The sequence below is a fragment of the Thalassophryne amazonica genome, chromosome 8 (assembly GCF_902500255.1).
Source record: "Thalassophryne amazonica chromosome 8, fThaAma1.1, whole genome shotgun sequence".
NCBI classification, from domain to species: domain Eukaryota; kingdom Metazoa; phylum Chordata; class Actinopteri; order Batrachoidiformes; family Batrachoididae; genus Thalassophryne; species Thalassophryne amazonica.
The window spans coordinates 80,846,291-80,865,121 of record NC_047110.1 but is presented as its reverse complement, the minus strand read 5'-3'; positions in this window follow the sequence as shown (position 1 = coordinate 80,865,121).

Genomic DNA, 18,831 nt, shown 5'->3' with positions numbered 1-18,831 from the left:
CACCATGATGATTTAGTCAGTGTATGCTGACAGCCCCATTTCCACTGTGTGCTCTGGGTCAGTACTGCATGGTATGGTACAGGTCGAAACTATTAAGTCTGGCTTGGTTTGCTTTTCCATCCTCGGCAGAACCCTTTTATTTGGCGAGCGGAACATGTAAATATTGCCGAGCATGTCATCAAGCATGCGTACACTGTTGCACTGCCTCTCTTCTCCACACAGAGTAATTTAACATTATTTAAATGTTATGTTATTTTTGTCTTGATAGATCATGAGATTTATTTTCATTGTGTGCAGAAAAATTGACTGATGTCTGTGGTAAACGCTGATGTGAATGAATGAGGCACTATGACTCTTTCAACTTTTAAAATAAGTTAATTTTCTTGTTGTAGCACAAATCTCCAGTGTCCTATGGTCCAGGCTGAGAAACACACAAAACAAAGATCATTATGTTTCTTCAGCCACAAAAAGGAATTTAAGTATTTTCAGATGCTGTTTTCCAAATTAGGATGCTTTATGTGGATATGTTTTTGTCAGACTGTGATGATGAATCCAACTGAATCAAACAGGTAAGATTAAGACTTTATATTTACTCTGTGTGAATAGTTTTAATATTTAAAACAGTCTGAACTCTTCACATGACTGCAGCTTTCATTTGTTGAGCCAATCAATGGACACCATTGATGGACATGAATAACTTTATGAATAACTTACAAGAGTGTCAACAAATGCACAACTTACCTGCAACTTATGGCCTGTGTAAGTTGTGAAAATATTGTGCATACCCAAAACGTTTTGACACATTATGACGTATACCAGCGTGCTTCAATGTGCTCTTGATTCATAAAAAATTTACCCATAACTTATTTGACATACCATTTGACATACCATTTAGCCAGCATATGCCACTGGCATACACTGGCTAAATCGTCAAGGTGTGACAGGGGTGTTACACTGAGGGACAGGGTGAGAAGCACCAAGAGGGACTTGAGTAGACCTACCACTTCTTTGAACCCACCACTTCTTTGCATTGCAAGGAGCCAGCTGAGGTGGTCTGGGCATCCAGTGGAGATATCCCTTTGTCGTCTTCATAGGGATGTCCTCTAGGCATGTCCAACTGGGAATAGGCCCTGTGAAAGACCCTAGACATGCTGAAGGGGCAGTATTTCCCAGCTGGATTGGGAACGCCTCTGGATCACCCAGGGAGAGTTTGAGGACTTGGCTGAGGATAGGGAATTATAAAGAAGAAAGAGGAAGTATAAAGAGCACAGTGCCGAACTGGAATTCTATCAGTGATATCAGGCACATACACCATTGTGCAGTGATATGTTGCATTATTGCTAATGACAAAACACCAAATGAGTAGCTGGCACACAACTCTGCAGATAGGTCAACAATGGATATTCATCTATGTAAGTTTGTTTTAATGTAAATCTGTCATGTCCTATTAGACAAAGTGATTTAAAGTCACTATTGTGAACAGAATGTCTCCTGTCAGTCTCCAAAGCTTCCATCCATACAACACAATAGTCAGAGTAGATTCTGACCCAACCGTCTCAGCAGTCACACGAGTAGAGGGGAAGCATTCACAACAGCATCACTATTCCTTCACAGAGACCACAAAGTCACCCACCGCAGCACATTATGGTCTGTGACAGAAAATACACGACCCTAATCAGAACCTTTAATGCACTACCAAGCACACACATTCTCTTGTTCAACATAAAACCCAGCAGCAGAATGCCTCGGCTTTATGTTTCTCCGACTTTTCTGTCTTCCCTCGAACTGTTGCCGCTGTGGAACACCACAAAAAGGAAAATCAGTCATGTTAGAGATTTTCTGGAGGCCTTGACAGAATGAGTGGGTCTCCATTACTGTAATGAGGCTATAGGAATGGCCACCACGCTTCCCTCATTTATGCAATCTCAGCCTGTGCCTTCTCCAGGGTACACACTTCTTCCTGTAAAATAGCCTACTCAGTCTTCTTTCGCTGTCTTTCCATTTTGCATTACCCAGGAATTTGCAAAAGATGTGTACAGTTGCATGTGGGACAGTTGTGAACAGGCTGCATGTGAAGCAAAAACATCTGCTGTCAGCAGCATTTACTGTGCACCCCTGATGGACTGCATGAACATGGTAGTGTTTCAAAGATGGTCTACTGCTTCTTTTTAGAGTGTTAACAAGGTATAAGAAGGTTTAGGATCATTGTTAATTGATAACACACAACCACCACCAGTTAGAACTGCATCCAAGATTTTCGGAGCCATGCATTTTTGGTAATCAAGGATTACATTGAATTAGTTTTATGTAATCAAATTGCAAGAAATAAGTAACTGTAATCAGATATGAAAGTGGAAGAATGTGTAATCAGGTTACAGTTCCATTGTCAAGGATTACTTGATTATATATTAATTATTAAAATGCAGTTATTTGAAAATTCTGAAACCTTATTCTTTGATCCATTAACTCATTAACTAGATGTGAATTAGAAGCAGCTCAACCCATGTGGCCATTAGAGGCCGATTTTTGGTAATAGTGAGTTAAAAAAAAAAAAACCCCGTCATGAAAATTTGACTCATTTCATCACGGAAGCACAAAAAAAAGTGAGACTGGGCTGTGCATTACATGTGCTTCATTCACTACCCATTTTCACCAAATATACTGTTTTCACAGCATGCTTAAAAGTAGGACTATCCACAGGATGCACTTGTCCAGGCCCATTCCTATATATTCACCAAACAAATGTAACTCCACAACAGATTTTGCTTCATTCCACCATCTGCAGTTACACACTGAATGATATGGGTGGAGCTAGATCACAACAACCTGTGGACAAGCACAGTGTGGCTATCGGAATGGTACCAATGGCCAGAAAGGAAGTACTTGAACCAATGAGCAAGTGCAGCCACACACTTCCAACAGCATCTGGCAGCATTTTGGACATCAGTATCATCAGCAGTTGACTACATTGGGAAAAATCATTGTTTTTGTCCTCTGTGTGAATGTGATCACACACAATAGCCACTCCCATTTCTGTTAGTTCAGCAAACAACACAAGCACACTGCCATTCATAATTGGAAGGACATTGACTTTCAGAGATCACTGACTTTCTGTCCACATGGTTGCAGGTTCAAATCCCACCAGGTACTGGCACCTGATACCCCCCCCCCCCCCCCCCCCCCTTATTCACCCAGTATTAAAAGTGATTGGGGACTGATTTTAGTTGGGAAGTAAAAGCTGCTGAGGAAAGGAGCTTGCCTACCAACCTCCTCTTGCCGCGGTCCACAATATCAATCAATCAATCAATCAATTTTTTTTTTTTTATATAGCGCCAAATCACAACAAACAGTTGCCCCAAGGCACCTTATATTGTAAGGCAAGGCCATACAATAATTATGTAAAACCCCAACGGTCAAAATGACCCCCTGTGAGCAAGCACTTGGCTACAGTGGGAAGGAAAAACTCCCTTTTAACAGGAAGAAACCTCCAGCAGAACCAGGCTCAGGGAGGGGCAGTCTTCTGCTGGGACTGGTTGGGGCTGAGGGAGAGAACCAGGAAAAAGACATGCTGTGGAGGGGAGCAGAGATCGATCACTAATGATTAAATGCAGAGTGGTGCATACAGAGCAAAAAGAGAAAGAAACAGTGCATCATGGGAACCCCCCAGCAGTCTACGTCTATAGCAGCATAACTAAGGGATGGTTCAGGGTCACCTGATCCAGCCCTAACTATAAGCTTTAGCAAAAAGGAAAGTTTTAAGCCTAATCTTAAAAGTAGAGAGGGTGTCTGTCTCCCTGATCTGAATTGGGAGCTGGTTCCACAGGAGAGGAGCCTGAAAGCTGAAGGTTCTGCCTCCCATTCTACTCTTACAAACCCTAGGAACTACAAGTAAGCCTGCAGTCTGAGAGCGAAGCACTCTATTGGGGTGATATGGTACTACGAGGTCCCTAAGATAAGATGGGACCTGATTATTCAAAACCTTATAAGTAAGAAGAAGAATTTTAAATTCTATTCTAGAATTAACAGGAAGCCAATGAAGAGAGGCCAATATGGGTGAGATATGCTCTCTCCTGCTAGTCTCCGTCAGTACTCTAGCTGCAGCATTTTGAATTAACTGAAGGCTTTTTAGGGAACTTTTAGGACAACCTGATAATAATGAATTACAATAGTCCAGCCTAGAGGAAATAAATGCATGAATTAGTTTTTCAGCATCACTCTGAGACAAGACCTTGCTGATTTTAGAGATATTGCGTAAATGCAAAAAGGCAGTCCTACATATTTGTTTAATATGCACTTTGAATGACATATCCTGATCAAAAATGACTCCAAGATTTCTCACAGTATTACTAGAGGTCAGGGAAATGCCATCCAGAGTAAAGATCTGGTTAGACACCATGCTTCTAAGATTTGTGGGGCCAAGTACAATAACTTCAGTTTTATCTGAGTTTAAAAGCAGGAAATTAGAGGTCATCCATGTCTTTATGTCTGTAAGACAATCCTGCAGTTTAGCTAATTGGTGTGTGTCCTCTGGCTTCATGGATAGATAAAGCTGGGTATCATCTGCGTAACAATGAAAATTTAAGCAATACCGTCTAATAATACTGCCTAAGGGAAGCATGTATAAAGTGAATAAAATTGGTCCTAGCACAGAACCTTGTGGAACTCCATAATTAACTTTAGTCTGTGAAGAAGATTCCCCATTTACATGAACAAACTGTAATCTATTAGACAAATATGATTCAAACCACCGCAGCGCAGTGCCTTTAATACCTATGACATGCTCTAATCTCTGTAATAAAATTTTATGGTCAACAGTATCAAAAGCAGCACTGAGGTCCAACAGAACAAGCACAGAGATAAGTCCACTGTCCGAAGCCATAAGAAGATCATTTGTAACCTTCACTAATGCTGTTTCTGTACTATGATGAATTCTAAAACCTGACTGAACCTCTTCAAATAGACCATTCCTCTGCAGGTGATCAGTTAGCTGTTTTACAACTACCCTCTCAAGAATCTTTGAGAGAAAAGGAAGGTTGGAGATTGGCCTATAATTAGCTAAGATAGCTGGGTCAAGTGATGGCTTTTTAAGTAATGGTTTAATTACTGCCACCTTAAAAGCCTGTGGTACATAGCCAACTAACAAAGATAAGTTGATCATATTTAAGATTGAAGCATTAAATAATGGTAGGACTTCCTTGAGCAGCCTGGCAGGAATGGGGTCTAATAAACATGTTGATGGTTTGGATGAAGTAACTAATGAAAATAACTCAGACAGAACAATCGGAGAGAAAGAGTCTAACCAAATACCGGCATCACTGAAAGCAGCCAAAGATAACGATACATCTTTGGGATGGTTATGAGTAATTTTTTCTCTAATAGTCAAAATTTTGTTAGCAAAGAAAGTCATGAAGTCATTACTAGTTAAAGTTAATGGAATACTCAGCTCAATAGAGCTCTGACTCTTTGTCAGCCTGGCTACAGTGCTGAAAAGAAACCTGGGGTTGTTCTTATTTTCTTCAATTAGTGATGAGTAGAAAGATGTCCTAGCTTTACGGAGGGCTTTTTTATAGAGCAACAAACTCTTTTTCCAGGCTAAGTGAAGATCTTCTAAATTAGTGAGACGCCATTTCCTCTCCAACTTACGGGTTATCTGCTTTAAGCTACGAGTTTGTGAGTTATACCACGGAGTCAGACACTTCTGATTTAAAGCTCTCTTTTTCAGAGGAGCTACAGCATCCAAAGTTGTCTTCAATGAGGATGTAAAACTATTGACGAGATACTCTAACTCCCTTACAGAGTTTAGGTAGCTACTCTGCTCTGTGTTGGTATATGACATTAGAGAACATAAAGAAGGAATCATATCCTTAAACCTAGTTACAGCGCTTTCTGAAAGACTTCTAGTGTAATGAAACTTATTCCCCACTGCAGGGTAGTCCATCAGGGTAAATGTAAATGTTATTAAAAAATGATCAGACAGAAGGGAGTTTTCAGGAAATACTGTTAAGTCTTCTATTTCCATACCATAAGTCAAAACAAGATCTAAGATATGATTAAAGTGGTGGGTGGACTCATTTACTTTTTGAGCAAAGCCAATAGAGTCTAATAATAGATTAAATGCAGTGTTGAGGCTGTCATTCTCAGCATCTGTGTGGATGTTAAAATCGCCCACTAAATCACATATAAATCTTAATCTTATTTATCTTATCCCATTTAAATATACAAATTCATTTAAATAGGCCTAGGGACCTGGGATTCCCCTCTCTGTCCAGTCATTCCACATGAACAAAGAAAAAAAAAATCATACCAAGTGTGTGTGCTACAGATGAATGGAAATGAAGTGGAGACATGCAGGGATATTTTATTTGGTACACTGTCAAACTGAATAAATATGAAACGGAAAAGAAGTGTGTGGGAGCGTGCGTATGAGGCCGTAAGCACTGTGGGTTCAGAGCAGCGCACAATCAATTAATCAATCAACTTTTTTTTTATATAGCGCCAAATCACAACAAACAGTTGCCCCAAGGCGCTTTATATTGTAAGGCAAGGCCATACAATAATTATGAAAAACCCCAACGGTCAAAACGACCCCCTGTGAGCAAGCACTTGGCTACAGTGGGAAGGAAAAACTCCCTTTTAACAGGAAGAAACCTCCAGCAGAACCAGGCTCAGGGAGGGGCAGTCTTCTGCTGAGACTGGTTGGGGCTGAGGGAAAGAACCAGGAAAAAGACATGCTGTGGAAGGGGGCAGAGATCGATCACTAATGATTAAATGCGGAGTGATGCATACAGAGCAAAAAGAGAAAGAAACAGTGCATCATGGGAACCCCCCCACAGTCTACGTCTAAAGCAGCATAACCAAGGGATAGTCCAGGGTCACCTGATCCAGCCCTAACTATAAGCCTTAGCGAAAAGGAAAGTTTTAAGCCTAATCTTAAAAGTAGAGAGGGTATCTGTCTCCCTGATCTGAATTGGGAGCTGGTTCCACAGGAGAGGAGCCTGAAAGCTGAAGGCTCTGCCTCCCATTCTACTCTTACAAACCCTAGGAACTACAAGTAAGCCTGCAGTCTGAGAGCGAAGCGCTCTAATGGGGTAATATGGTACTACGAGGTCCCTAAGATAAGATGGGACCTGATTATTCAAAACCTTATAAGTAAGAAGAAGAATTTTAAATTCTATTCTAGAATTAACAGGAAGCCAATGAAGAGAGGCCAACACGGGTGAGATATGCTCTCTCCTGCCAGTCCCCGTCAGTACTCTAGCTGCAGCATTTTGAACTAACTGAAGGCTTTTTAGGGAACTTTTAGGACAACCTGATAATAATGAATTACAATAGTCCAGCCTAGAGGAAATAAATGCATGAATTAGTTTTTCAGCATCACACACTGAAGCAAAAAATAAAAAAAGAGGTGCAGTGCGGCTGATAGTGTGCGACATTCACAACATTACGCACACATTTATTGACAAATACTGAACACAGGGAGACAATCAGGGGCCTGTTAAGAAGCGGTGCAGCTCTAGTTTTACAGCAAGTAACAAAAAAAATTCTAATAACAAAAACGTATCTGAATGCGCACATGCCCACGCTAATGTTGATTGAGAACAATTACATGAATGAACTATTTCCTCACCAGGCAGCCACCCATCATGCACTGTGCCAGCCTCTAGTCTGTTCCCAACCCAATACATTTGCACATCACATATGATTTGAACATTGATGGAATGAAAATGTTTCCTTTAAACAAAAACAAATTCATTATCTGATGTCACCTTTTATAGCAATATGTGTGCAGTCAATAGCTCCAATTATATGAGGGGAAACTGGCTCTCGCTGCAATTTGCACTTTAATGTTGGCCTGTTCAACAGCATTGCATGGGACTGTGATGTACCTGCATGAGATTCGGATGATTACGTTCCATACAGCTGGCATGGCTCAGCTCAAAGTTGAGTGGCACATTCCTGGCCCATCCACAAGCTCCCACTGGAATGCCCCTGTTGCCAGGAAGCCCAGCATGGTCAGCACCTTTGTGTCTAAGGTCAGCCATGTTCTGCGTGCAACTCCAGTAAGGGTGAACTTGGTAAACAAAATTGGCTTATGAGCCAATTATCATCATATGCAAGTAAATCCTTGCATTCCCTGAATACTCGCTCACATTGGATTGTGCCATTTGCAAGGTCTTCTAACAACGATAACACAGCCATTGTTAATACCATTTTCTTCATCACTTTGCGCATGCTTTTAGAAGAAGAAGAAGAATCACCTTTATTGTCATTGTAATTTGCATTACAACAAGATTTGAGTGCAACTCCAAAAAGGTGCTTTCTGTGGTGCAAGTCATTTTCAGCCAAATAAAAGATAGTGAAATTTAACAGTAAATTATTCAGAGTATATGTACAACTAATATAAACATAAGGTAAAATAAAATGAAATGTGGACTAAGTAATGTAAAACGTGAAATATATACAACTGTGGAATCATACTACACAGGAATATTGCACATGGTTTACAGATATTGCACAAGAACTTGAAGGTGCGGATTAGAGTGATTTGTTTTTGTTCAGAGCAGTGATCGCTCTGGGGATAAAGCTGTCCCTGAGTCTGTTTGTCCTAGTTTTGATTTACCTATACCATCGGCTGGAGGGTAATAGGTCAAACAGGTGGTTGCTGGGGTGAGATGTGTTTTTGCTGATGCTGGCAGCTCTGCTGAGGTAGCGAGAGCTGGCAATGTCTTCCAGGCTGGGCAGAGAGCAGTCAGTGATCCCCTGGGCTGTTTTGATGACCCTCTGCAGTGCTCTCCTGTCTGCTGCTGTGCACCCCCCATACCACACTGTGATGCAGTACATCAGGATGCTCTCGATGGTGGCTCTGTAGAACAGCACCAGCAGCAGCCAGTTGGTCAGCACACGCTTTCAGTACCTTTCCAGGTACACCATCGGGGCCGGCCGCCTTCCTGAGGTCACCGCCTTCAGCACATGTCTCACTTTGTGTTCCTGAAGTGTTAGCGTGCTAGTGCTGGAGGGTGGTGGGTGTGGAGTTGCTGCTGGTCTGTCTGCTTCGAAGTGGGCAAAGAAGCGGTTCAGCTCCTCTGCCAGCGAGGCATAAGACCTAACATTTCCTGGGTTGCTGCTTCTGTAGTTGGTTATATGATTTATTCCTTACCACATCCTTCTGGGGTCATTTACAGCGAAGTGGTCCTCTATCTTTTCCTTGTAGGCAGCCTTGGCCTCTCTGATGCCTCTTTTCAGATCTGACCTGGCCACGCTGTACAGGGCCCTGTCCCCTGATTTAAAGGCGGTGTTGCAGATTTTTAATAGGGACTGGACTGCACTGTTCATCCAGGGCTTCTGGTATGGAAAAAACCCTGATCCTTTTGTTGACGGTGACAGTGTCAACACAGTTCTTAATGTAGGAGAGTACGGTGTCAGTGTACTCCTGCAGGTTGTGTCTGGAGAATAAATCCCATGCAGTCCGTGAGAAGCAGTCCTATAGCTGGGAGAGCGCTCCTTCAGGCCAGGTTTGGATTGTATCCACCCACATAAATGCGAACATGTGGGTGTGTTAATTGTTCAGAAGTTGTCTCTGATGTGCACATCACTCTGATGACTCCTTGTTTTCACATTAACCATTTAGCAGCATCACCTCTACATGTCACCAGAGGAACAATTGCTGTAGAAACATGCGTACACCAACCATGAACATGGTGTGGGGCACCGCACATTTCCACGGTCATTTCCCTTTTGATACATCCGACAGTTATCATGGGCAAGGACGTACGCCACGTTTTTGTGCGTATGCAACCTTTGTACACGAGGCCCCTGGTCTCTCATTATAAATGGCAGATAAAGAAATAGTGTCACAATTTTTGTTCTTACTCAGAATGGCCAGTGTTTGATTCAGATGTAGGTCAATAAAAATCCAAAACCATTACAGATGCCAACCAAAAAAAAAAAAGTGAAATTGACGCAAAAAAAACCCAGCAATCAATAAAAAGCATTAAATAATTACATTTTAAACAATTAGCATATTAAAAACAGCAAAAGGAAATCAACAATTGAACACAACTAAGTCATCTAAGTTAACATCTGTTATTGGAGAGAGACAACAGATGAGTCTTTAAATTGAAATCAAATGAGTCCACAGAGTCAGATGGGTAAACTGTTATGTGTCGGACGCAGCTCGGAGAACCGACCAGCGTTTGAAGGACCCAGTATGAAATAAGCAGAGCACGGTTCAAAGGCTAACTGAATTTAATACATAACAGTGAAAATATAATAACAAAAGGTGCGGTCTGGCGTGGTGCTCTCCCAGCAGCGCTAACGGTCCGGAGCCAGAAGCTGTTTCGGACCCAAGGACCCCGCCGACACCCCCCAGGTGGCCGCAACAACCGAGTCTGTGAAAGAAGGAACCATTATGTGAGTCCACACTCTACACACAGAACACTTAAAGGTGTACAAACAGCAAACACTTCCTGGCTTGATTACTGATCAGCTTCCCAACCTGCAGGCATGGAACAATCAGTTCACAAAACTCCACTGCAGTGGAAGCTGATACATGACTAACAAACAGCTCAATACAATAAGGTGTGAGGGACACCACATTTACTGACTGTATAACTGTTAGTCACAAAATCTAACGTACCTCAGGAAGTGTGCTGACGAACGTGAAACCTCACCCCCTCCTCTTTCACAGACTGTGCATCAAACCTGGACGTTCTCAGCATCCGCTGCTGATGAGATGGCTCCCGAGACGACGATCTCACCCGTCTGGTCACAAGGTCGAGTCTCTGGCAAATACACACTGTGCACTCCAGTCTTAAATGCCAACATGTTCCAATCCATCCAGATGCACCACAGCTGTGAGTCCTGACGAGTCGCAGGTGATCAGGGTGAGGTCCTGACAGCCTCAGCAACACAGCCACTCAGTCCCAAACGCACGCCACCTGGGAGGAAAACCAAAAGACAGAAACAAACCGGCAGCCAGGCCCCCCCAGCCATATAACATAAACTGTTCCACAATGTTCCTCAAAGAAAGACACATTTCCCCATCTACAGTGCATAATAACATGAGAATTCAAGGAATCTGGAGGTATTAAAGGGCAAGGGAACAAGCCAAAGCAAAACACTGATGATCTCTAATCCATTGCATGGCACTGAATCAAGAACCACCATTCATCAATTCCTGATTTACCCATAGGAGCAAATGATTAATTTGGAAAAACGTTTGTCAAGCACTGAAGTATGGCGTTACATTTGGAAATGCCACTTAAAACTGTACTGTGGAAAAAAGATGTTATGTTTGCCTTGTCTTCTCTGGGCATGCAGGCATTAGACCATCACACAGTGGAAACATGAATTGTGGACAGGTGAATCAGTATTTTTGGAAGAAAAGAACACTGTGTGCTCGAGACAGCTGAAAAGTACTATCCAGGATGAATGGGACCTAATAACAACTGAAATGTTTAATTTTCCAGCATCCTTAATAACAAAACATCTTTTAAGAGTTGTGAAAAGTAATGGCAATACTTCAACATTCCAAATTTTGTTTAGAATGTGTTATAGGCCTTAAATGCAAGAATGGATTATATTAACTAGCGTGTTGCCGATGGGGATCCACATTATTATAATTCTAGGGCTCAATTAAAGGGAACCATGCGCACGAATTATCACGGCCATTAAAACGTGCGAACGTTTTATTCATTCATGGGCTCAATTAAAGGAAAACGTGCGCACAAATTATCATGGCCAGAAAATAATCACTTTAAGTGACCTCTCCCGGGTTCCGTACATTTTAGCAGCATTCATCCTTGACCCAAAATACATAAGCATATTCAAATGCAAATGTCAGCCCTCCACAGTTTCTCTGTCTTCAAAGTTGCACACACGTATGGACGCATGCACACACAGCGGTTTTTCTTTCCTGCATTCTGCTGCAAGCAGGTGCTTCTAATTTTAGATGACAGAAACAGAGACGGTGGTGGAAGACATCAAACACACTACAGTTTTCACTCATGGTACCGGCAATATGAAACTTAACTAAAATGACTAAACCAATTCAACTACAAAAATACAATAAATCAATAACACGGACAACACTGTTAAACTAACATGAACCACAATAATAACCACAATTTACCCTGCCCCCCCCCCCCCCCCCCCCCCCACTCCTACAAAGTACAGATTGATCATCCCTGCACTGAAAGGCACTGCATATCTGCATGCCTTTTCAAAGCTCCATTCCACCACATTATATTTATTTGATAGGAAACATATTTTTGTCTATTTGTCTATTTGACTCATTTAGTTCTTACAGAAGCATTTTTTCCTTTTCTTTTTACTGTTGTTTATGCACCAATGACACCAGATCAAATTCCTTGTATGTGAGAACTGACTTGGCAATAAATTAGATTCTGATAACAATATTTAAAACTCCAAAACCCTGAACCCCAGTGGTGCATTACACCACAATGTCCATTGCTTACTGATTAGTTAAATTGCGAATTTCTCCAAAAATATTTGTCCTATTAGCTTTCCGTTTTCACAGCATTCATGCATGAGCAGCCACTGGCAGTTCTCCCCGGTTTTTGCATGATCAAAGCCGCACATGCGCACACAGAGGACACTGCAATGAAACAGAAGTCAAAGCTGCAGGGTTTTTGTTTGTTTGTTTCCCTCTTTCCCATGTTGCCCAACTTTTCTGATTTCTGGTTGTAATTTTAGTGCAAAACTGATATTGAAAACTACACAGTGAGAGGGTTACTAGAGTCATGTGTCTTGCTCAATGTGATTTCAGTCAAAATGGTTTCAGTCAAATTAATATCCGCACTGGCACACAATGAGTAAACTCATCGTAAACTGTTATAAACTGTGTGAACTGTGCGCTGCTGTGTGCCAGTGCCCAGAGAAATGTTCAAAACCTCTGGCACGCATTAACTTCATGCCACTTTTGTGAGGTAGTCGTGAATTTTGCGCAACCTTTTCGAAAACACTTCGTGTCATTGCACGCAGGGCATCTGAACTTGAAATTAGATTATGACGAGATGTTACATCTATAATAAACAACTTTTCAGATACATTATCTAACTCATAAGAAGGAATGAAAATGCAATGTTTTACAAATCCATTACTATATATGTTATAAATAATTACCTTTGAAATAAGATTCTAAATGCATTCTCCACCGCACGCCAAGCACGAGACAACCTGTAGCTGTAGATAATTTCTCTGTGAATCTGGGAACGATGAGACAATGGTTTCATCTGCCAAGTTCTGGCAGCAAATGCATCATCGGTTGCGAAAAGATTTTTTTATATAGCGTGGTATTAAGGACAAAGCAGGATGCATTGGCACAACGAATTGCATGGCAGTATCGGGATCAAATTAACAGAAAATTAACACCTTAACACAGAAAATCCTTCCAAGTCTTTTTATTGTTTGTTCACACTATAGCAACAATGCAGGTATTCCACAAAGCTAAGGCAAACACAGAAGGTATCTTTGGGGCTTCATTCTAAAACCAATAATTCGCAAGTTGCAATCGATGTTGCTCTGTTAAGTTAATTAATCTGTTATGTTAATTTATATTACCTCCTGAACTGAGGTCCATTAATAGCTTGCCTCTGTTTAAAGCTAAGTTAAAAACATACTTGTTCAGGGCAGCTTTTTGCACATAATTGCTTTGACACTTTTTTTGTCTATTTTTATTCTATTTTAGATGCTCTTATTGTGTTTTATTGTGTTTTTCGTACTTTTCTTTTTATTTTATCTCTAGTTGGTGCTATTGGAAAGCACTTTGATTCAGTGAAAACTGTTGTAAAGTGCTATAGAAATAAAACTTGATTGATTGATTGATATTAGTGTACCTACGGCACTAACATTTTTCTATAATTTGTGGATTTAATCTGTGCAAAGATTTAGATGAGTGTTACCTGTAATGTGAGGGAGCATCAGCTGTGAGATTCTGGGCAGGTGGTTTCTGTAGGCATGATACAGCACACAGGCACCTTCGTGATGAGGACCCCAGCTGGTGCAGAGGCCACAGGGCTGTTCACATTTCACCTGGCTGTGGCAGATAGATTGTTACGTTCAAAAACTGGGAATGGACCGGTTTTCTGCCTGGATGGCTGCCATCCAGGACTCAAGGCAGTTCTGTCATGGACGCAACGTGCCACACCACCACATGCTCTCAGACTTTACTTGACTTGATAATGTAAATGGAATACACATGATAATTTCACTCTGTGTAAAGAGTCTCCTGAGTAAGATTAAGTAATTAACTCATTGCCAGAAGAAGTTCTTTTCTCAAAGGCCTCTCTAAAATTAAGGGACACAGCATCAATGTTGTTGCCTCGAGGCTTACAACATGTAAAGAGTCCCTGAAATGTGGTTGTGTTAAAAAAAAAAGTGCATGAACATAGTGATTGTGACACGTATATTGGGACACATAATTAGATTTTTTTGAAGAAAGAGTTTAATATCAAGCTGACAATATGACCAATGGAAATGTGCATTATATATATATATATATATATATATATATATATATATATATATATATATATATATATATATATATATATATATAAAGTTCAATTGTATACCCTAAAATTATGCATGTTTATTACTGGTAGACCTTTTACAGTAATCCAATTAGCAAAACTAAAACTAAGGCATTGCACAAAGGCAACAAGCTTCACCTGAAGGAGATAGAAGAGCAGTGGATCAATCCAGAGTAACTACATTAATGAGATTACTGAAATTATTTTACATGTGTAACACATTTAGCGAGGACCCCCTGACCACAGAACACTGGTATGCAGTTCACACACCCTTTATTTACAACCAATGGAACTGAAATCATCTAAACACACAAAGACAGCAGTCCCTACAACAGTGTGATCCATGTGGAAACAGTGGTTCATCGAGGACTTGGGTGGTCATTCGATGCAGAGGCAAGCAGTCCGAATAGCAACCATGTCCATGAGGGTAGTAGCAAATGAGTAATCCAGAAGAACGGGAATCATACTGGGTAGGTGAATCATGAAATGGGAGGCTAAGCTCAAGAAATGCAAGGTAAATAGGTGGCATTGGTCAGAAAATGGAGATCAAACACAAGAGCATTGGAGCAAGACAAATATACACTTGAGTGAGAGCTATGGAAGGCTATATAGACTGTGTCTCATTTAGCAAGGAAATGATTGTGCCTGTGAAACAGGAAGTAAAAAAGGACCAGACATACAGTTGTATGAAGTTTGGGCACCCCTGATAATTTTCAGGATTTTCCTTTATAAATCATTGGTGGTCTGGATCAGTAATTTCAGTTATTTATATCATACAGCAGATGAACACACTGATATTTCAGAAGTGAAATGAAGTTTCTAGTGTTTACAGAAAGTGTGCAATAATTATTCATTCATTCATCTTCTACCGCTTAGTCCAATTAAGGGTCGCGGGGGGGCTGGAGCCTATCCCAGCAGTCACAGAGCTCGAGGCGGGGTACACCCAGGACAGGACGCCAGTCTGTTGCAGGGCCACAAATGAACAAACAAACACAGACACACCCACACACACACCTACGGACAATTTTAAAGAGTCCAATCCACCTAACCCGCATGTCTTTGGATGTGGGAGGAAACCGGAGCACCCAGAGGAAACCCATGCAAACACGGGGAGAACATGCAAATTCCACACAGAAAGGCCACGGGAATTGAACCCATGATCTTCTCGCTGTGAGCCAACAGTGCTAACCACTAATCCACCGTGCTGCCGTGTGCAATAATTATTTAAACAAAATTAGGCAGGTGCATAAATTTGGGCAGAGTTGTGTAATTATACTACAATAGTAGAATATAAAGAAGGGGAAAAAAAGAAAAAAAATAGACAATATATTCGTCAATCGCAATTATTTGTCTGACAATTAATCGTCTCCAGAAATTCCTAATCGTGACAGCCCTACTTGAGATCAGAGCGCAAAATGCTTGAGGATTTTCGAAATGCGGTGTTTTTGGTATCGATTTTCTATTGCAATAATTGGGTTTTGTGCAAAACCAGAGGTAATAGCATTATAATATTATTTTGGTTGGTGGTGTGCCGCATGATTTTGTAAATATAAAAAGGGTGCCGCGGCTCAAAAAAGGTTGAAAATCACTGGTTTAGGGGAAGGATACATAAAGCTATCTCAGAGATTTCAGCTGTAAGTTTCCACTGTGAGGAACATAGTAAGGAAATGGAAGACCACAGGCACAGTACGAGTTAAGGCCCAAAGTGGCAGGCCAAGAAAAATCTCAGATAAGCTGAAGCGAAGGATGGTGAGAACAGTCATAGTCAACCCACAGACCTGCTCCAAAGACCTACATCATGATCTTGCTGCAGACAGTGTCTCCGTACAGCATTCAACTATACAGCGCACTTTGCACAAAGAGATGCTGTATGATGCTGTAATGCAGAGGAAGCCTTTTCTGCGTACATGCCACTAACAGAGGCATTTGAGGTATGCTAAAGCACATTTGGACAAGCCAGGTTCATTTTGGAATAAGGTGTTGTGGACTGATGAAACTAAAATTGAGTTATTTTGGACATAACAAGGGGCAGTATACATGGTTGAAAAAGAACACAGCATTCCAAGAAAAACGCTTGCTACCTACAGTAAAATTTGGAGGTGGTTCCATCATGCTGTGTGGCTGTGTGGCCAGTGCAGGTACTGGGAATCTTGTTGAAGTTGAGGGTCACATGGATTCCAGTCAATATCAACAGATTCTTGAGAACAATGTTCATGAATAAGTGACAAAGTTGAAGTTCCAATGGGGCTGGATCTTTCAACAAGACAGCGACCCTAAACACTGCTCAAAATCTACTAAGGCATTCATATGCAGAGGAACAAGTACAATGTTCTGGAATGGCCATCTCAGTCCCCAGACCTGAATATTATTGAAAATCTATCGTGTGATTTTAAGCGGGCTGTCCATGCTCGGAAACCAACAAACCTGAGATGATTTAGAAAGAAGAATGGTCCAAAATACCTTCAACCAGAATCCAGACTCTCATTGGAAGCTATAGGAAACGTTTTAGAGGCTGTTATTTCTGTAAAAGGAGGCTCTACTAAATATTGATGTATTTTTTCTGTTGGGATGCCCAAATTTATGCACCTGACTCATTTTGTTTAAAGAATTATTGCACACTTTCTGTAAATCCTATAAACTTCATTTCACTTCTCAAATATCACTGTGTTTGTCTGCTATATGATATATTTAACTGAAATTGCTGATCCAAACAACCAATCATTTCTTACATTTTGTAGACAAAACTACCATTTTTCAGTTGAATAATGATGTTAACGTAACCCAGTGGGTTTTAGTGCCCAAAAGAAGAAAACAATATTTTGTAATGTCAATCACTTTTATTTTAGTGCCCAAAATAAGAAAACTATTTATTGTAACGTCAATCATTTCTAAACTGTAAATCAAGGCCACTTATAGGGCAAAATAGAAAAACTGTTTCCCCATTGGCTCAAGACTCCAATTAGCCCGCCCCTTCCCCTTGCTGAAGTGAATGTGCGCTCGTTTTTTCTTTCTGCCGATCGAGAGAGGCGCAAGCGCATGCAAGAGAACGTGAGAAGTTTAAATTGAATAAAATAGAAGATAATCAAATCACATCATCTAAACAAAACCACATTGAACATGAGACATCGGAGGACCAGACCCGACTCACCACTGCAATTTGAAAGCCAATGGAACACTTTGATCTGCGGGGAACTGGGCTGGAGGACTGAACTCTGATAAAAAATAACTATAGAAGCGTCTCGGCTGGGTTTTTTTTTTTTTTCCTTTTATTCCATCTGTTGGATTTGGAATGAGCCTACCCTGTTGAACAGAACCGAACCAGAGTTGGCCTTTTGAGAGAGCAGGCCACTCTCCCAGCAACATGGACAATTGGAGTGTGGTAGGACGGAACCACACAAAGGACTTTTGACTCGATTAACTAAGCCACTGACTAAGCCAGAAGGACCGATTGTTTTGCGCTCACACAGGGACACTGGGGTTTTATATTTTGTTTATTTCATCACTGAATGTGAACTGGGTCTTTCCAGTTACTTTGTTCAAATTATTATGTTCAATATAATTCACCTAAACTTTATCTGTGGCATCAGTAACTGTTTTTTGACTCTTGCTCTTGTCTCATTACTCTCCTTCCCGAATCTAGTCTCTGGTCCATCTTAATCTATTATCCAGTAATTACGTCATTACCACAGAACTGTAGCTGGTTACAGCGCTAAATTAACATTCACACTCCCCCTATAAAGTATTATTTTTTCCATTGTTACCTATGTCCACTAAGATCTCGTGTCAGTGCTGTTACCAAACATTTTTTTTTTAATTGCTAAAGGACCAACACCTCCTTCAGTTCCTCACTTGGCCAATAGGTGGCTCTCGCTGTCTTTGACACTGGAGGGAAGTTAAAAATGGCAGCCAGGAGAGTCTGATCTATTCAAAATGGTATGTTTCACCGATACTTTGACCAGTATGTTTAATGTGAATTGTGATGTTAATTTGCTATTAGTTTTATTGAAAATATGCACAGTAAAGCATATGGCTCATACATGCAAATGCGTTTTTCCAGGTTTTTGTCAGTGCCATTTCTGTCAGTGCTGTTATGGACCTCAATGTAACAGAACGATAAAGCTATCCACTAAAAGTACAAATTTGTATTCAGCGCACTGTTTAGCTGTGGAAAATTACATCTATGGGATATCTAAGGGAGTGTACATTCACACCAGGGCTGATGGCAAGCTCTTCAACATCGCCCAACTTCGCTCCAAGACCAATGTTGTGGAGGTACTCA